Source organism: Mytilus trossulus, chromosome 9, assembly GCF_036588685.1.
Source record: "Mytilus trossulus isolate FHL-02 chromosome 9, PNRI_Mtr1.1.1.hap1, whole genome shotgun sequence".
Taxonomy (NCBI): domain Eukaryota; kingdom Metazoa; phylum Mollusca; class Bivalvia; order Mytilida; family Mytilidae; genus Mytilus; species Mytilus trossulus.
In genome coordinates this window covers 78,398,327-78,420,444 of record NC_086381.1, presented here as the reverse complement: position 1 = coordinate 78,420,444, position 22,118 = coordinate 78,398,327, and the positions used below count along the sequence as shown (strand labels likewise).

General features: G+C 32.2%; 1 long non-coding RNA gene across 1 annotated transcript; it reads right to left on the bottom strand.

Annotated features, from left to right (window-relative positions):
- Positions 1-5,683: 5,683 nt before the first annotated feature.
- Positions 5,684-16,619, bottom strand: LOC134684223 (uncharacterized). The gene is made up of 3 exons (XR_010101208.1): positions 16,505-16,619; positions 13,444-13,528; positions 5,684-5,855 (listed from the first exon to the last, which is right to left on the bottom strand). It is a non-coding gene; the product is annotated as an uncharacterized LOC134684223 (long non-coding RNA).
- Between the last annotated feature and the right edge of the window lie 5,499 nt (positions 16,620-22,118).

Genomic DNA, 22,118 nt, shown 5'->3' with positions numbered 1-22,118 from the left:
GATCTATTGGAAGACTCTCGTAGCGTGAGCCGTCCTGTCTCCACCCGTATTGGGACAATCCCACAGCGAAACTGAGAGTCAGTTTTAATATGTTGAATAATTGAAAAGTGATTATCCAAATCTTGGAACACAAGAAAAAAAGATAAAGCAAATTAACGCTAGTGATATCAAGGTTCCTCTATAAAAATATATATGAATAAAATGCATAATGATTGTATGTATTGATACAAATTATAAAATACGTTTACACCATGATTACATTGAAAGTGTAAAGATATCCCACATTTATCATGATAATCATGTTCATTGTGAACGAAGTCAAATTTTAGAATGACTACCCTCCCCCTTTTTACATCTTGTAAATTACTCAAATCATCGTTTTGCATTCATTATAAAATCATAGATAAAATTATATTAATTGTGTGGCAAACTTCTTTTAGTGGTGTTCAAACAATAAAATTTTAAGAAAAACATAACCCATTTCCTCCTTTTACTTTAAATATTTTCATTTCACTTGTTGTATTTTTTATCGTTGCAAGATTAATACAATGTATTGTTTTCCAAATGATTTATCAATATTTTATGTACTGTAAAAAAGACAAAACTCTTAAAAGTAAATTCAAATTTAAACAGACCATTTAAATCATACTTTCCTGCAATCTTACATAACTAATGCTAGCTGTTATTTAACTTAATTAATAAAGTAACATGACTAACATGACATTAATTTTTAATTTACAACCCATTAGTGTACAAAGGGAAGCAACTTTAGTTGTTCTACGTAGGGGTAAAATTGGCAGGTTTATGGTGCAAAATCAGCAGGTGCCATATCAGCAGATGAGTGATCTAGACCCGTCTCAATGAATCGGCAACTTGTTGCTAGTGAATTTAGACTGAAATAATTATTTTTTTAAACATATCTCTGTGATAGCATTTTTGTTTTTGCTTTAGGGGTATTCCTCTGTTAATGGATTCTGTACCATAGGAGTATACACGAGCATTGTTGATACAAGAAACTTCATACGGCAACGTACGATGTGTAATATTTGAGAAACGTTTGTCGTAATTTTTGTTTTACAGTATATAACATATTGGTTGCTGCATTACGCAGATTTTTAAATTTATTTTTATTGTGTTAAACCTTTAGACAAATGCAATGACTCAAGTAGATGAGCAATGGATTACAATTACCTACTTCGCCTTCCTTAAGTAAAAATATCTAGTGTATGCGTTTTTTGTTGCTAATTTTCTATGTATGTTTATTTAACTAAATGATTTGGGCGTTTTAAATTTGTATTGAGCATTTACAAAAAAATGTTTTGCTACACACATCGATTAAATTCTTGCTATAAAGGATGTCAAAATAAGTCTTACCTGTAAACCGCAAACTTTCAGAACCATTCTGTAACAAGTTACCATATGCATCAGATATACCATTACTGACTGAACAGATATACCTTCCACTTATCTGATATTGATGTGGAATGTTATGCAGATGCAACGTTCCATTTTGTGATCCAACTAGATATCGGACGTGTTCTCCTTTTTCAGATAGATGTTCCCATTTATTGAAAATGTAGGTGTTGGGGAAACCATTGGCAAGGCAGTTTAAACTGTGCTTTCCAGTAACGAAAACTTGAACATCGGGTGCATCTAAAATGTAATGGCATTCTGTCTTGAAATGTCTATATAAATTGTTGTGATACTAGTCGTGTATTGTTTTGTGTTTTAATCAATTACCAAGATCTTAAAAGTATTTAGTGATATGTATTATTGACAATCACTAAGGTTGTGCTCGTTTTCTTAAGACTGTTTGGGCCTCTAGAGCAGAGAAGTGTTATGTGTCAATCAACAGTCATAATCTGTAAATAAAAACTCAATTCATAAGAACTATTGATAAAGAAAGTAAACCATGTATACTTCCATCTTTTTGTGTGAATTGTTTTACATACAGATGTTATGCACTATTTTATTTTATTTCCATTTTTCCAAGCCGTACAGCATGTTCATTGACATATCTCTAAAATTTACCATTTTATCTCTTATGGAGATTTGAAGTGACACGACCTTTTGTTATTTAAAGAAACACACTTTTTCTAGACAGGACAATGATGGTAATTCGTAAGTGTTGAAAGACTTTTGGTTTGTAATCTTTCTTCCGAACATTTGGTTATCCATGCGCTCACTTAAACATGGGTTTGCAAGTATCTTAGTTCTGAGCTACTCAGCTGGTGATTCCCTTACAGACTAACATACGACGACCATAGGTGTCCATCATGTGTAAGCATTAACTTATGTTTTAGCAAAGACGTACACTTGTAAATTAACAGCTCCTTAGCGAAGATCTAGGCAAACCTATTTAAAAAACTTAAAACTTGTTCTTTGTTAAAGCTTAGATTATTTCATAGATATAATCACGAAATGTTTAATGTGGTACTTACAGTATACCACCAGCATGACGCGAACGTTTTGCAATTCTTTTGTATCCACACATTCGTACTCTTTACGGTGATCTTGTCTGGTTGGTTTCAACGAGTAAGTCACCATGTTGCTGTCACTTGTCGATAATGTAACCATGTTTTGTTTTATTGTTAATCCTTTCGTGTGTTGTCCTTGTATTGCTACACATACAATACTTATATTCTTTCCTTCTTGCCCATACATAATATTGTTGTCGGTCTGGTTTAAAAACTGTATTGCTACACATTGTGATGAAATAGGAGAAAAAAGCTATAAATTGCATGTTGTTTTATTTGATTTGCACTCGTAAATTCACATTTGAAGATACTGTTAGTTCCATGGTGTGTTAGTGACCTAATATGATATATATGCGGTCAGTAAACTCAATATGAGGTGACAGCGAAATATACCGAGTACCACATTTATTTTACCGATCTGCAAACGTGGTATTTATACTATTGGCCTATCAAAGCGATTACGTCTTCAACACTCAGTGTTTACATGATGAGAACCTACTTCCAATTGTATATATATTTTACTATAGATAATTTAGTTGATCTATAACAATAACATCTCCATGCCTTATATATCAAGTACTGTAGTATGCCGCTAGATTGAAACTGGCGAGAAAAGGTAGCACACGGCCCCTGAAAACTTTATTTTATGTAGAACCCAGGTGGTCGTGTGGTCTAGCGGAACGGCGGCTGCAATGCAGGCGATTTGGTGTCACGATATCACAGTAACATGGGTTCGAATCCCGGCGAGGGATGAACAAAAAAATTGCGAAAGCAAATTTACAGATCTAACATTGTTGGGTTGATGTTTAGACGATTTATATATACAACTCGTCTAACTTCGTTGTGTGACAAATCTGCTACTTTTTTTTCATTTCTCAGCCTCAACTTTTAACCCCTTAACGTACCTTTTATAGGATATATATAGATTCTTATATTTATACCAGAACAAGGTATTAAATAAAACTGGAAATCAACATCAATTCTAGAAAACCTCCATTTCTTCTTACCTCTTAATTTCATGGTGTTAGTTCAATTATTTCTTAATTTGATGTAATTACCTTTTTTTTCTGTTTAGTTGTTTTTTTTTCATATTCAACCTTTTAATAATGTTTTACATACATATTGTGCATTATAACTTACCTTAGGAAATAAATTGCAAAACTTGATAGTATGGCTAAACCTTTTCATGATTTGTAAACATGAAAACTTAGAAACTAAGCTTACTCCATGCATGCATGGACGAAGGTAATTAACGTTAAATTAGTCCATGCATGCATGAACTAACACAACAGACTAGTCCATGCATGCATGCACTAAGGCAACTAACCCTAACTTAGTCCATGCTTTCATGGACTAACACAACAGACTTAGTCCATGCATGCATGGACGAAGGCAACCAAGGCTAACTTAGTCCATGCTTGCATGGACGAAGGCAACTAAAATTATTTTTTTTAAAGTTTAAAAAATTTATAAATGCAAAATATTTCAAAAAAATCAAATTTTTCAAAAATTAAAAAAGAATAATTAAATATTTAAAAAAAAAATCTTTTAAAATTTAATTCTTATCAAATAAATGAAAAAAACATGAAAAATTAACAAAATTATTTTTTTCCAAAATGCTAAATAAAGTTAAAATTTCATATTTTTTTCTTCAAAATTAAACAAAAAGAAGAAAAAAATGGTTAATTATCACTGTGTATCATCACCACCAGATATAGATACCCTTGCATATAGGTATAAATGCCACATGAGAATATTCACGTCTGCCAAAAGATTAGAATGTGTTCACATTTTATTTAAATGATAAAAACTCTTCACTGAACAGATCAGTTGGAGCTGAAAATTTGTTTAACATAACCTGGACAGTAGCTGCAATTAGTTCCTGAAAGTTCCTAATCATTTAGTAGTGGTAAGTGTTATTTTAGTTTATTGTTATTATATCTGTAATTAACATGTTTAATCAGACTGAGTTTAATTGAGGTCTGGAGCTGGCATGTCAGTTAACTGCTAGTAGTCTGTTGTTATTTATGTATTATTGTCATTTTATTTATTTTCTTTTGTTACATCTTTTGACATCTGAATCGGACTTCTCTTGAACTGAATTTTGATGTGCGTATTGTTATTCTTTTACTTTTCTACATTGGCTAGAGGTATAGAGGGAGGGTTTAGATCTCATAAACATGTTTAACCCCGCCGCAATTTTGCGCCTGTCCCAAGTCAGGAGCCTCTGGCCTTTGTTAGTCTTGTATGATTTTAAATTTTAGTTTCTTGTGTATAATTCGGAGTTTAGTATGACATCCATTATCACTATACTATTATGCATATTTTAGGGGCCAGCTGAAGGACACCTACGGGTGCGGGAATTCTCGCTACATTGAAGACCCATTGGTTGCCTTCGGCTGTTGTTTGCTCTATGGTCGGGTGGTTGTCGCTTTGACATATTCACCATTTCCCTTCTCAATTTTATGTGTTGCACTATGATTTTTGCCTTTGTCTCAATAGCAGCTAACTTTTTGTATATATTATACATGTACATGCAAGTTGTCAAAACATCAACCCAAAAATGTAAGATCTGTAAGTTTGCTTTCGCAATTTTTTTGTTCTTCCCATGCCGGAATTAATGTTATTGTGCAGTTTGAGCACTCAAAAACATGTTATTATGTCCACTGGTTGTGTTTTGTTGCTGTCTGCCATATTAAATGGATTTCCTTTTTTTTTTTTTGCTTAAATTTGTCTATTAGCTTTCTCTTTTGAAATTAGGTGTGCTGGGCTTATTTTAATTAACATTCATCAGAAACATACAAACAAAAATTTGACAGTAAATGATGTAGATACCATTATCTTGGGACTTAATAAGCCCATGTAAATCTTTAAACTAAGGCTTTTGCTTATTGTTGAAGACTTCAGTTGACCTGTACTTGTTTACATCAGTGCCCTATTATGCAGGGCTAGTAGTTGTCTTAATTGCAATCATTCCATGTATCCTTGCTTTTGTATCATTTAAAGACTTCAATTCTTAAATCATTTAAGTTAACACATTTTAATTTCAAAACATTCAACAGATATTTCCAAATAACAAATTTTGTAAACAACAGATTTAATTGGTAACTGGTAATTATTTTACAGTCAATATGTTTTTATATTTATCAAGAGGCATCATAATCATGTTCATTAAATTCTTTCCTTGTCAGACTATTATACTGATCTCAAAACCAGTGAAAATTGCAAGTAGCTTTTAGTTTCTAGAAGTACTATTTTGATAAGATGTGTAATTTTTCGTCATTTCTTTTGATGTTCTGTCATAATCAGTCAAACTATTTCACCAAGATGTTTTCAAATTCTCCTAGTACTTCAAAGTGCTCTTTTTTCAATAATAATCTGAAATACACAAAATCAACAGGTTAGTAACTTCATAATGTACAAACTTTAACATGTCAGATTAATATGATTAAGAAAATGATGTGCAGCGCAGCCTTGTTATTTGACTGACCAGTTGGTGTATGTTTGGACACAATATTCAAGCTTGATAGACTGTCTGTATTTGGATTTTGATCAAAATTATGAGAAAAAAAAATCCCCCTCCCCCAATTTTTTTCAACCCTCTTTTAGTAATTACCCCAAAACTTAATCCCAGCCTTTTCCTTTGAGGTATGGTACTTTGCAGTACAATTTTAAAGAAATCCATACACTTAAACACAAAATATTGTCTGGAAATTAGAAAAATGCTTGTTTTTGACCCCCTATTTCCTGAACGTTTGAGGCAATTACCCCTTTAAACAATTCCAGTCTACCCTTTGTGATATGGAACCTTGAAGAACAATTTCAGAGAGATTAGTACACTGGCACACAAGTTAATGTCTGGAAACTACAAAAATGCCTCTTTTTTGCCCCTAATTTCTAAACTGTTGGTACCATCACCCCAAAAATCAACCCAACCTTCCTTTTTGGTATTAAACCTTGTGTAAAATTTCATGGATATCCATTATCTTAAACTATATAATTATCCGGAAACCATATGTGTCGACATACATGGCTAACAACAACATCATACCATAATATGACTCAATTTTATTCTTCGAACTTATAAAAATCAGGACGCTGTTTTTTACTTTTTAATTGTTTAACATTTTACAATGGTGGGCTTTTATTAATAGCTTATTACAATATATATGGTAATTATGTTTGCTAAAGGCTGAAAGCAAACCACTGAACTGTCATTGTTCATAAAGATAGTTTTCATGGGCAATCTTAGCACATTTCTTCATTTTTACATGATGATCATTTTGAAAATCAGTCATTGTTATTTGTGGAAACCCTTCTTGGAATTTAGTGAAACTTGAATATATAAGCATAACCATTTTTAAGATAAAAAATTTCAAAATATTTTCATTTCCTGTATCTACATGATCTAATTAATAAACGAGTTTTAGTATTTTTGCAGTTAACATTAATCTGTAGCTTCTTTCTAGGGTTTAATATAAAACCAAGAGTGCACACGCTGAAATGTCTCGCCTTCTTTTGTAGTCCTTAAAATTAAGCTTTATTACAATTGAAACATAACCTTAACATTAACCAAAAAAACTAAAATTTACCACTAAACCATGAAAATGAGGCCAAGGACAGGCAAGGTGAGATGAACCATACAAGGCACACATCTATACAGCTAATAATTCTTCCATACAACTAATATATTTCCATACACCTAATATAGCTATTATAGTAGTAGACTTATTGCATATAGTATTAGATAAAAAGACAAAAATTCAAAAACTTAACTTTGACCACTGACCATGAAAATGAGGTCAAGGGCAGATGACACATACCAGCTAGAAATGTACACCTAACAATCATTCTCTTATTATTTCCATACACCAAATATATTAGACCTATTGCAAATAGTATATGAAAAACAGAAAAAAAAACACAAAAACTCAACTATAATCACTGAACCATGGAAATGAGGTCAAGGTCAGATGACACCTGCCATTTGGACATGTACACCTTACAGTCCTCCATACACCAAATATACTAGACATATTGCTTTTAGTATCTGAGATATGGACTTGACCACCAAAACTTAACCTTGTTCACTGATCCATGAAAGGAGGTCAAGGTCAAGTGAAAACTGTAAGACAGCCATGAGGACCTTGCAAGGTACTCACATACCAAATATAGTTATCCTATTACTTATAATAAGAGAGAATTTCACTTTACAAACCAGATACTCCGCAGGGCACAGCTTTATAGGACCACAGAGGTTGAACCCTGAACAGTTGGGGCAAGTATGGACACAACATTTAAGCTTGATACAGCTCTGAATTTGGGTTGTGATTAAATAGTTGACACAAGATAGGTTTCTGACACAGAATGAATGTGGTCTAAGAACTTATACTTAATAAACTGTTATCACAGAGATATGTATCGCCTTTTTGTAATTTTGATAATGCAATGTTGAAATTAAATAGCAATATTTTAACATGTAAGTTATGCAAATATTCATGTAATTTTAATTATGCAATGTTGAAATTAAATAGCAATATTTTAACATGTAAGTTATGCAAATATTCATGTAATTTTGATAATGCAATGTTGAAATTAAATAGCAATATTTTAACATGTAAGTTATGCAAATATTCAAAGTCTCAGGGCTATGAACAATGACTGAAGGTACATGGCAAAACAATCTCCATGGAATGAGATGTGCCAATGATAAATATAATACAACTGCATACCAATTACCATTGACTCATAATAAGTAGTTCCCTTTAAACGAACCTAAACACAAACATTAACTTTTAAACTATGTAAAAGTTTCAAAGTCAATGAACCATGATCAGGGGTGGGGCTATATAATCTCCATGAAAACAACACTTTCAAATGACAATAAATTTGCATACCAAATATCATTGACTTAACATTAGCAGTTCACTTTAAACTGATATTACCACAAACTAATACATGTAAACTAAGCAAAAGTTTCAAAGTCAATAGACCATGACTGAGGGGGCAGGGCCAAATATTCTCCATGGAAATGAGATGTGCTAATGTTTATAAAACTGAACACCAATTAACATTGGCCTACCACTAATGGTTCCCCTTGAACTGACCTTTTCACAAACTAATACATATTAACTTAGCAAAATTATTAAAGTCTATAGACCATGACTAAGGAGGTGGAGTCAAAAAATCTCCATGAAAATGAGATATGCCAATGCTTATACAACTGCATACCAAATATCATTGACCTACCACTAGTGGTTCACCATAAATTGACCTAATCACAAACTAATACATTGTTGATGCTGCCGCCGCGGGGAACACCATACCTATGTCTCATTTTTTTACTGCGTCAAGGCAAGAAAAAAACTTATAAATTTTAAATTGGACATTTACCTTTTGCTATTATGGTCAAATATCCAAAATATAAATACATGGTTAGATTCAGCATATCATCATGATCATAGAACCCCAAGAATTCAATTTTTGATGAAATTAAATAATGTGCAATTTTAGACCCTTTAGACCTCAAGCATGTCAATGTGGATCAATTTGATAACCGCGGGCCCAAATATTAAAAATCGAAATACATGGTTAGATTCAGCATATTAAAGAACCCCATTTTTGTTAAAATCAAACAAAGTTTAATTTGAACCCCGATTTGGACCAACAGTCCATAATCAACAAGAGGCTGTCACAACGACAGCAAACCGGATTTATTAGCATTTATTTGTGTCCTGGCAATATCACAAGAACCATTACTGATGATTGGTGAAAGTGAAAATTGTCAATATCAAATTTGACCTCTATTTTGTCATCAGTATCAACATATTAAAATTTGAAAAGCTTAGATTGAATGGTTTGTGAGTAAATGCAACAACGTGAATGGAAACACCATTTTACGATCTTTCAAGAACCATAACTCCTGAACGGTAAAAGACAAAATCGTCATTATTGAACTTGACCTCTCTTTTGTCATCAGTAACAACATATTAAAATTTGAAAAGCTTTGGTTGAATGGTTCATGAGAAAATGCACGGACACGACTGGAAACACCATTTTTCAATCTTTCAAGAACCATAACTCCTGAACGGTAAAAGTCAAAATCGTCGTTATTGAACTTGACCTCCATTTTGTCACCAGTAACAACATATTAAAATTTGGGAAGCTTTAGTAGAACAGTTCATGCGTAAATGCACGGACACGACTGGAAACGCCATTTTTTAATCTTTCAAGAACCATAACTCCTGAACGGTAAAAGTCAAAATCGTCATTATTGAACTTGACCTCCATTTTGTCACCAGTAACAACATATTAAAATTTGGGAAGCTTTGGTAGAACAGTTCATGCGTAAATGCACGGACACGACTGGAAATACCATTTTTCAATCTTTCAAGAACCATAACTCCTGAACGGTAAAAGTCAAAATCGTCATTATTGAACTTGACCTCCATTTTGTCACCAGTAACAACATATTAAAATTTGGGAAGCTTTGGTGGAACTGTTCATGCGTAAATGCACGGACACGACTGGAAACGCCATTTTTCAATCTTTCAAGAACCATAACTCCTGAACGGTAAAAGTCAAAATTTGTTTCTGCTCTACCTCTCGAGAAAACTGCAAATGGAATTGTGCTTCAAATAAAAATTGACCTGTATTTCTGATAGTGCTAAATCATTGTACAAGATTAAAAAAAACCATCATTTCTTCCAATCTCAACTTGTCATCTATTTTAATGTATACATTGTATTTGACCTTTTAACCCCACACAGTAGTGGAATTTTCATTTATGCAATCGGTTAAAAATGTACACATTGTATATTTATAGCACCGTTAAGGATTAAAAGATCGAATACAATGTATACACAATTACACATAGAATATTGTTTAAACAAAAAAGGCGTGTCATGAATTTGAACTTGACCTTCATTTAGTTGTCAGTAACAACATATTAAAATTTTAAAAGCTTTGGTTGAACGGTTCTTGAGTTAATGCACGGACAACATTTGATTGCCGCCCGCCCGACCGACCGTTTGTTAAAATCAAACAAAGTTTAATGTTTGACCCTTTGTACCTTAATGTAGACCAATTTGAAAACAGGACCAAAAATTAAAAATCTAAGGGTGCTATAAACAGTTTCGTATAAAAAAATAAAAATTTGCACCCACTGTATCTCTTTTCGAAGCAGGCGAACGTAGCCTGGAGCATAAATTTTTAGAAAGACCAGGTAAAAACCTATGAAATTCATACCGTTTTGAATATGAAAAATGTGCATGTATCATGTCTGCATGGGTGTGCACATGGCCTGATTTCATGTTTTTTATGCATAGATTAGGCAATGTTTTTCCCATTTTCTCTGGATAAAACTTTTTGGTACTATTAAAAGTACAATTTATTTTTATTTCATTATAAACTAGAGAAAATTCTGATTCTAATGATATCTAGTTTTATACAAGTATCTTCATTAACATTAACACCACTATGGGTCAATTAAAGATGGTCCCTCAAAATATGACGTCATAGAAAAAAACTGTTGATTGCACCCTATATACACGGTTAGATTTGACATACAAACAAGAACCCAAATAATTCATTTTTTGATGAAATCAAACAAAGTTTAATTTTGGACCCTTTGGACCCTCATTCCTTAACTGTTTGGGACCAAAACTCCCAAAATCAATTACAACCTTCCTTTTGTGGTCATAAACTTTGTGTTAAAATTTCATAGATTTCTATTCACTTATACTATTAAAGTTATTGTGCAAAAACCAAGAAAAATGCTTTTTTGGGCCCTTTTTGGCCCCTAACTCCTAATCTGTTGGGACCAAAACTTCCAAAATCAATTTGAAACTTCCTTTTTCTAGTCTTTAACCTTGTGTTTAAATTTCATAGGTTTCTATTTACTTATGGCAGATTTTACAATAAGAAGGAATTATTGTTTTTTTGTATCCATCAAAAAAGCAATTGCTGAAACTGTGAAACAGACTGTGTAATGGAGTAATGCATTATGTTATTGAATAAAATGTGTCTTTCTGAGTAAATAAAAATAAAAATTACTCTGTGCTTGAGTTTTTTGTTAGAATTAGAGGGTTTTCAATTTCAAAATATTGGACATGGAATAGACATCATGACCTACTTTACTGACATCCAGCTTATTTGGAGTGGAATTTTGAAGTATTATTTATAAGTTGAGCATTATCACATGGACTTATATTTTAATAAAAAGTCTTCTTTTGTGTTTTAATCATAACTTTAAGGCAGATTTTTATTGGTAAAGGCTAAAAAAGGTAATTTAATAATATTGTTGCTAACGTCACGTCTTTTCCGTCCATTGTGGTATGTCACCATCGCAATTTTCTTGTTGGTTCTCAGACAGGCAATTGTAGTTATTTTTATCCCGGGTTTTATAAATAATTGAAAATATCAATCATATTAAATTTGGATGACGTAAGGGGGTCAAAGGACTTGAGGAATCAATATCATTGGCTGTTTTATTTTTTGCGAACGTTACTACTTGAGGTTTCCGTCCAAATCAGTGTCACGTGAGCAACATATATTTAGATCTGTAACTCTCCTGTATAGGAGTTACGATATCGCCCTTTGCAGAATTAGATTCGGAGTCAGTTCCTTCACATGATGGGGTAGCAAAGAAGGTTAGTTGTATGTAATATCGTTACAAGAGGACCTTAAATGTATTCCGTCCATCAAAAAGACGTTCGCAACAAAACGTAATGTCATGATAGTAGATGTTGCTAATGTTACTATTACGAATTGGTTTCATGTGTATTCATTTGATATAAAGTACACCTGCAAATGACATTCTGTATATTTAGAAATTCTAAACCAGACTGTACAATTTTATTACTTCAGGCATATATTAAACATCACTGTGTGCATACATTTGAACTTTTAAAGATGTTGTTGCTCATGTTACATGTCCAAATGTCGCTAACGTTACTTATTTTTGTCTCCGTCACGTTAGCAACATGAAAGTAGGAGACAGAACACAATACTGTAAAATCTGCCTTATACTAGTTATAGTGTGAAAACCAAATGTCTTCGGATGACAACGACAACGACGCCAACCTGACATACCAATATACGACCAAAATTTTGAATTTTTGCAGTCGTATAAAAATCTTGACTTTTTTTTAAGTAGACACTCAACCATGAAAATTAGGTCAAGGACATTGGACATGTGACTGAGAGAAACTTGGTAACCTGAGGCATCTTTGTATATATTCAAAGTATGAAGCATCCAGGTCTTCATCCTTCTAAAATATAAAGCTTTTAAGAATTCAGCTAACTCCACTGCTGGCCCCTAGAACATTATATATATGTCGAGCTTTCTGCAACAAAAGTTGCAGGCTCGACAATAAGATGATGTGGTATAATAGTCTTTTTTCACATTACATGTATCAACTTTTGACTCTGATTCTATGTTTTTTCAACAGGTTTTAATACCTTCTCTGTGATAAGACATCCTGGTACTCTGTCACTACAAACACCCGAAAGAAGTAAATTCAAAAATATAAATGGTGCAATTTTGGGGGAAGGTTTACTGTTTTCTGATGATTTAGTCATGTATAGAAAACATAATGGCATATGCATTAAACAGTTAACTTCCCTCAAATTTGTTCCGATTAAAGTGGGTACATGTAAATAGTAAATTTGTCTATTGCCAATGACACAATATCCACCTTGAATGACATGGACATCAAATAACTGATACCATGGATACTGTGTTATACTTTCACAGATTTCTATGAAACTTTGCAGATGCTTTTATGATTGCATTTTTAGTTGTGCTAATGTTGATGGTATGTTTTAATATACATGTACTGCCCACTTTAAACAAATTTTATTGTTTCACATACAGTTATTACCAGCTTACCCAATACATCTTTGATGCATACTCGAGGTAGATGTATTAATACAAATATAAACATTACTTTAAATTTATGTTTACCTTCATTTGATATCCTTAATCTTCAGTCAAACTTTCCGACTCCTCAACCATTTTTTTGTCAACAGAGGAAATTTATCTCCTTTATCTACAATAAAATCCTAATTAAAACTAGACCTTACAAAAAACTCTGTGGCTAATTTATTAAATAATTAGGAGTTGACTGACAATTTCAACCATTCATGATACTTATTTGATTATCTTTTCTTGTTGATCATTTTTGCGACTTAACTAAAATTTCTCTCCATCTATATGTTATTTGTTTAGATGACATCAAGTGATGGCTATAATCATTCATTTATAGGTCTAGGTTAGCTTTTAAGGGCATACGATACAGTTACAGAGGAGGTAATGACGTTGCTAATGCAAAATGTTATTTTCGCGACATCAAACTTTAACATACCAGGGGAAAATGCATTTTTCGACTGATTTTTATCATTCAAACTGAATTTATTTGAAAACGAGTTCATGGAACCCCATTTTTCAAAACAGCAATTTGTTTGACTTTCAATTTGCAGGGAGATTATGTGACCCAAATTTTATAAAACTGTAAATAAAGGATTTTTTTTAATTTTGATAAACATAAAGCCAAAAATGACATATTTTTCCTCAATTCATGAACATTTGATAAATACAAGTTATTTCGGAATAAAAAATGCATAATTTTTTCATTTGTTTTTAGGATACTTATAAAATTCAGAAATTACCGATTATTTAAAGTCATAAGAAACCTCAAATCAAAAAAAAATATGCATATGTTTTTTATAACTAAATGGTTAGTTTTCATTAAACAACTTATGTACATATACTTTTTTCTGAGGAAAATTCTTTAATTTGTCCAAATTTAGAAGAAGAGTACTTATTTTTAATTGCTTGCTGCCAGCATAGTGCATAGTGACCCGAGCGTAACCCTCCTCGTAAAAATCCGGTGACCACAATAAGCATGGATCTGTCATTGAAATAAACAAATATCTGATTCTACATGTTAAACACGTGCTCAATACCCATGCTTTTTGTGATTTGTTTACTATAACAGTCAGAGCTCAGACATAAATAAGTCTGAATCTGCTTTTGACTCATAGAGGTCTAAATTTGTAAGTTTTAGGATTTGTCTCCCTTTAATGTAAGACAAAATACGACTTGAATAAGTCCAATATTGTTAAACAAGAAATAATTGACCAGAATCAAAAAGTTGCAAATATCGACTCCTACAAGTCGATGAGTGATCAAAATTGGTTAACTTCAAGACCCACGCATACTTATAAGGAGGTCATGCATCTTAATCAAATAATGACAACATTGAAAACCAATGCTTTGTCTTCTAAAGAAAAATATGAATGAGAGTCTAAAAAATCGGAGATGATGTTAATTAACCTTACAATGCAACCACCTGGAATCACATTTAATGAGGTAAAACATCTGTGTGTAGTAAGGATGTTCAATTAGATAATTAAATATAGATAGCTCAAGTCCTTGTGAACTCTCATACAGGTTTTTGGTGTCATAGGTAGTGTAGTTTGGCCACACAGTAACATTAAGTTTTTTCACCAACATAAATAGACCTAAACAAGTCTGTCATTTTCTGACTTAGATAAGTCTGAAATTGAAACTGCATTTTTATAATAAATACATGTTTCGACTTATTTAAGTCAAAAACAAAAATCGACTTGTTTATGTCTGAGCTCTGACTGTATAAGGTGACAATAGGTTAAACTCGGCTTCAAATCACGGCATTTAATGAGCAGCCATATTTGTTCAATCATAACAAACAGAGAGAGAAAAAAATTGGCGATTATATGATATATATGCGAAAATAATGATAAAATCATGCACATAGGACTAAGTGTATGAATGTATACATCCATTGGTTCAAGAATTGGACAAACATTATTTTTCACCACTCACTCGTTTCATATGACTTTAACAAAAAACAATTTGTGTTTATCTTTTAATAAATAAATTTGGTGTTTTAACTGTCTTCTGATTGGTTAAAATTATTAGTTTTATTTTCAATGTTGTCAATTTTTATGGCGACACGCCCACTCTGACATTGTGTATTAATACGCCAACATGTATGTACGTTGTTATTGTTAATATAAATAATATAAAAAGTCCTTTGAGCCTTATTTTGATAGAAATTTATTTATAATGAATGGCAATAATTTATTTTGATTTTATTGAACCATAAAACTAATTTTTGACTCTTCACATTTTACATAATCCGCTTCACGGATTATTCAATGTGAAGAGTCAAAAATTAGTTTTATGGTTCAATAAATTCAAAATAGATAATAGCCTTTCATTAATAACAAAAAAATTATGTCTTTTTTTCGAAAAAAAAGAAAATACGGCCACATATCTGAATTTTGAGCAAATATACAAAATTTCGACCTCATTTTTCTCAAAAAGTAGCACATGAAGGTATATTTTTTATTACATATTTGATTTAATCAGGTAAAAAATAGCCTATATATATGCAAATTTTCACGAACTTGTAAATACAGAATCAAAACTGTACGGTATGCCCTTAAGAGAAATTCAGCCCATTGTGTAAGGACGAGGATAAAATATTGATTATTAGAACATGCTTTCAGTAACTGCTATAAATCTCAGATGTGTATTTCATGTGTTTTTGTTTTAGGATTTTTTATTGTGCTTTGACTTTGTATTGATCTTTGAATTAAGCCCTTTTCAAATGATTTTTATAGTTTGCTAGTTGAAATGTTGCACCACTGTCATGGTTAGAAGGAGGGTTTCGTGCCAGCAACCATTTTTAATGTTTTACAAACTCCATGTGTCTGTCTCAATTCAGGAGCTTGTAATTCAGTAGTTTGTTGCTGTATATCATAACAGTTTATCGTTCAATGTTTTGTTAATAAATCAGGTCCTAAGTTGTTCATTGGTAATTTCAAGTCCTTGACGTTGTATAGCTCATTGTTGAAGGATGTACAGTTACCTATGGTTGTTAATTTTTGTCTCACTGGTCTCTCATAAAGAGTTGTTTCATTTACAATCATACCACATCTTCTTATTTTTACAAAACATTTAAATAAGTATACTTCACCTTAAAAGCTGCAAACAAAATGGTACAGTCCAAGTTCCTTTTCTCTTTGTTTCTTCAACATCATTCGTATGAATGTATCTGTAACATCTACAAGGAAAAATTGTTTCTGTAAAAATGATAAACGTACTTAAATCTTATACTTAATAAAAAAAAAAATGGGGTCACCGTTCACAACCTGCCTTCGAAAGAAGCATACATTTTTGTAAAGGTACCTTTTTTCTGTTGAACTAATAGCAGAAATAGAGGTATTACCGAAATAGGAGAACTTAATTACAGAAATCGCTCAAATTTTACAATAGCTTAGTTTAAGAACAGCTTAATTGAAAATAATAATAAAAAATAAAGGTCACGGATGAGTTCCAAAAATGGCATTTTTATACCAAAGGGAGATAATTTTGAGCAATTTTAATGATATCTACATTTTACAATTAATTGGAGGCCATCAAAAATTGATTTTTTAAAATAATTTTTGTACCATACATGTATGATAAAGTAACAACTACTTAAGGTAACAAATTAAAGGAGTAGGTAAGGTTCCGATTTTGGCCTCAAATTTCAAAATCATCTAACGAAAGATTTTGGACACTTTTTAAACTCTTAACTGTCTATTTCAATTGATTCAATTAGTTAATGTGAAAGATTTTGACTGACTTAGTCATTAAAAACGCTCAGATTCAAGCTTTCGTATGAAAAATCTATTGAATTTGCCAAAAAATGTCACTTTTCTGATGGTTTTTGTCAAAAAATGAAAGTGGCCACATCTGTGTTCATCCTCAACCTTTGCATGTATATATTTATTATGTATTATCATTAAATACAGTTGAAGAACCTTAGTGAGCACACTCACATACCCCACTTCCCCACATTGTCATTGGAGAAATTAAATTAGTGTAAGAAAAAAAAATTGTATAAGAAAAATTAATTTCCTGCCAATATGCACATCTAAATAGTATGTCCTTATTATCTACAAAATTTCATGAAATTCTGTTGTGTGGTTTCAGAGGAGTTGAGATGACAAACTGTTGCAGAAGTACATGTACATTGAAGCAAATAAGTTCAAAAGGGCATAACTCCTAGGAAAAAAATTGAATCGCAATTTCCCGTTGATATGCACAACTACATAGTATGTCCTTATTTTCTGAAAAGGTTTCATGAAATTTTGTTGTGTGGTTTGAGAGTAGATGAGATGACAAACTGTTGCAGTAGTACATTAAAGTAAATAAGTTCAAAGGGGCGTAACTCCTAGAAAATAAATTGAATCGCAATTTCCGGTCGATATGCACAACTACATAGTATGTCCTTATTATCTGAAAAGGTTTCGTGAAATTCTGTTGTGTGGTTTGAGAGGAGTTGCGATGACAAACTGTTGCAGTAGTACATTAAAGTAAATAAGTTCAAAGGGGCGTAACTCCTAGAAAAAAAATTGAATCGCAATTTCCCATCAATATGCACAACTACATAGTATGTCCTTATTATCTGAAAAGGTTTCATGAAATTCTGATGCATGGTTTGAAAGGAGTTGTGATGACAAGAAACAGGACTGACGGACGGACGAATGGGTCAAAAACATTATACCCTCCGCAACTCGTTGCATGGGGTATAATTAACATTTCAATATTATAAATGAACACGAATAATTACAATATCATAATGCAAGGGGAAAATTTACACTTTCATTTAAGACAGAAACCGTCTAAAATTTACCAAAAAAATCTAAAATTTTGAAGATTTCAGTAATTCAGCATAACTTAATGATGCTAGTACCTGATATATATATGCATTGTATTGTCAAAAACATCCTATATTTATTTAGCAGAAGCATGCTACTTTCCAATAAATAGCTTAAGGATTACATTTTCACAATTTTGTAAAACTGCTTAGTCTGCTATATTTTAGGGCCAAAAAGGGGTCTTACTGAATCTACTCCTTTGTAATGAAAAAATAAATGTTTATTTTTCTCTTAAATTTTTATACATGTACCCTCGAGCCTCCTTATTGTAACTTATAGTAGTTTCTGGTTTTATCATTGTTGAAGGCCATACAGTGACCTAAAGTTGTTAATTAAGTCACCAAAACGGAGTTTTGGAGACTTTATGTTTTTGTCCCGTTTCTTATTATTATTCTTATTCTTCTTTTTGTGACCCCTTAAACTGTCGCACCTGGAACTAGGAAGCAGTAGAGGATGGAAACTTTATATTTTTTACGGGTATAGGTCTGCATCATGGGGGTTGCAGAACCCAATGTCCGTGATACCAGGGTGTCATCTTGGCATAATTAGGGGGGCTCAAAGATGGGTGGGGTCAAAAAAATAGTACATTTCTTAAATTTCCTACTGTATGTGGAGTAGATGGAATAATGATTACTTCTATGAATATTTACAGACACATGTCTGCTTCAACATGGAACTTTTTTTATTTCAGTAGGGGGTCTCCTGGCATAGTTTTAGGGGGGTGAATTTTCATAGAACATTCCAGAACATCAAAGTTAAATTTATTCTAGACACATTTAATGATATATGATGGTATATAATTATGAAGGGAATAAATTGCAGAAGGGGTTAGACTTTGGAATATTCAAAATGGCCGCCGTTACCATGGAAACAGCAAAAATATGAAAAACTTCAAAATGCTTCAAATTTAATGAAACTTATAACAAATGGTCCCTAGCTTATGTAGACTTGACTTTTGAGTTTTGAATTTTCAAAATGGCCGCCGTTGCTATGGAAACAGCAAAAATTTCAAAAAATTTCAAAATGCTTCAAAATTGATAAAACTTAAAACAAATGTTGCCTAGTATATATGGACTTCAATTTTCAGTTTCGAATTTCCAAAATGGCTGCCGTTACCATGGAAATGGCTCAAATGTAAAAAAAAAATCCAAATTCATCATATTTAACGTATCTTTACAAACACTTAATATGGCATCATCGATACCGCAGGACAATGATTTGGGGTCCGTTTTGGTGACTTTTGTGTTAGCATCCTAACACAGGATTACTTGTTTCTAATGTAATTGTGTCTATTGTCTAGAGACTAGATTTGTCTCATTGGCAATCATACAGTATACCATATTTTCCTTTTAATTTGTTGACTTAATATTCTGAATATTTCAACACATATATTCACATATTTTTAAACTAGAAATCAATGGTGGATCTAGAAATTTTCCTAAGAGGGGGTCCCTACTCGAGTCATTCCCTATACAATCAACTAAATTTTTCTAACAAAAGGTGTTGTCAGACCGGGCCCCCTGATTCTGCCTATCTAGAAACATAATAGTGAGTTGTCTCATTGGCAATCATACAGTGTACCACATTTTCTTTTTAATTTGTTGACTTAATATATTTCTTAATATTTTCAACACCTATTCACATATTTTTAAACTAGAAAACAATGGCGGATCTAGAAATTTTCATAAAGGGGGCCCATAGACTGCCTAAGAGGGGGTCCCCACTTCAGTCTTTTCCCCTTACATTATGATATTGTACATCTTCGCTAGCCAAGGGTTACGATCCACTCCTGCTCTCTTCACGAAGAGAGCGGGAGTGGATCGTAACCCTTGGCTAGCGAAGATGGATATAAAGTCAATTGTAAAATACTGGTATAGATTTGAAAATCTTACAACTGAATTCAGTCTTTTCAAAGATGCTTATAAATGCAGCCAAGAGCTTCACAAATCTAACATAACTTCTTCTGCCAGTTCTCATTTGCTAGTAGAAAAAGTTTTTGAAATTAAACAAGAAGTAAAACATTTCGGACAATATAAATTTTTGAACATATCTAGCAAATTAATTCACACTAAATATATTAGCAATTGGTATGCTAGCCAAAATAAAGCATCTGATGGAAAACTGTATAATAATGTGAAATTTAAGCTACAGTCATGCTTCAATGATTCCCTATATATAAACAGTGGCGGATCCAAAAATTTTCATAAGTGGGGGCCCACTGACTGACCTAAGAGGGGGCCGCTCCAGTGATTTCCTATATAAGCAACCAAAAAGGGGGGGGAAGGCCCCCTCCTAAATGATAAATCCGCCTCTGATAAACCAATTTTTTCCCCACAAAAGGGGGGGGGGGGGGGGGGGAGGGGGGGGGCAAGGATCCGACTATGCATTGGGAACATGTGTACATGTATTAAATATACTGTTCCCAGCTGACACCTTATATGTATAGGAAGTGCCCCCTCCCGAGATTCCTGTTTATTCAATTCAATTCAATATTTTATTGGAAAGAGCTCAATAGAGGCATGATCCAAATACAGATAATTAATAATATTAAAACAACACACAAATGAAATAAAGATTCATGGAACAAGTCAAGCCAATTATATGTATACAACTACATTATAAACTGATATTGATACCATAGACTTATATTTCAGTATTATTCTAGATTTTCATATATTTACTTAAAACACACAATATGAGATATTTATATATATACATGTATATGTATATGGACAAACTACTGTCAAGGATTATTATCTGATGAAACGGTATGGTGGTCTCTCAAATCAAGAGCTTCTTCAATATACATGCAAATAGATTTTAATTCCTTTTCAGACATAGGATTTAACATTTTGGTAAAATTTTCATCCAAATTATTTAAATTTATATCATTAATTTTATATTTAGATCTAATTTTGTTATATTGCAGACATTCAATCAAGAAATGAATCTCATTTTCAATTTTTCCTGTGCAAAATTTACAAAATCTCTCATTAGATGGTATTTTTGGTCTTGCATACCTCCCAGTAATTCTATTGCTAATGAGTGTGCATTATTCTTAATTTAGAGAGTTTTTTTCAAATAACCCTTTCCTCCATTGAATTTTTTTTGTTGTTGCATACTTGATTCGCATAGGATTTTTTTGATAAAATGCTGATCATATGCTTTAAAGTATTAAGGCATTGCGAAAAACAACTGTTTCATCAAATAAATTTGAGTCGGATATATATATATATTCCTATGATATTCCTTTTCATAATGGATACCAATTTTATTAAGTCAACTGCAGACACTTTGTAGTCAAAGTGTTTCAACTGAGGTACTACAAAGGCGTCAAAAGGCGTCATTATTGAGTAAGGGGGATGGCGTCAAAAGGCGTCATTATGGAGGAAAGGGTTAAAGGTATTCAATGATATTTAGGAATATTAAAATTTAAATATTCTTGTTTAAATTTTACTAAAAAATAAAAGTTTACCACAGTGTCCATCTTTTATTTTAGAAAGTTCAAATATAATTTTATTTTTGTGGAAATCTTCTAGTTAATGTTTGAAATTAATATTATAATGCTTTTAAAGGGTATTGCAATATATTTCATTAATTCAGATAGTTTATAAGACCATGAATTTTCTCTATTTGTGAGAGTTTTGTCCACTTCAAAAGCAGCCTTGAAAATTTCATGCGGACCACCAGACTGTTCACCAATATTACTGAGACGCTCATAATATTTATACATAAGTTGATAACATTTAATGCGAATGGGTAAAGTGCCCAATTCACACCCCACTGCTAGATTGGAAGACTTTCCATGAACCCCAAGTATGTTTTTAAATATGGAGTTTTGTGTTTTGTCTAATTTACTTTTGTCTAAAAATGCTTCAAAATTTG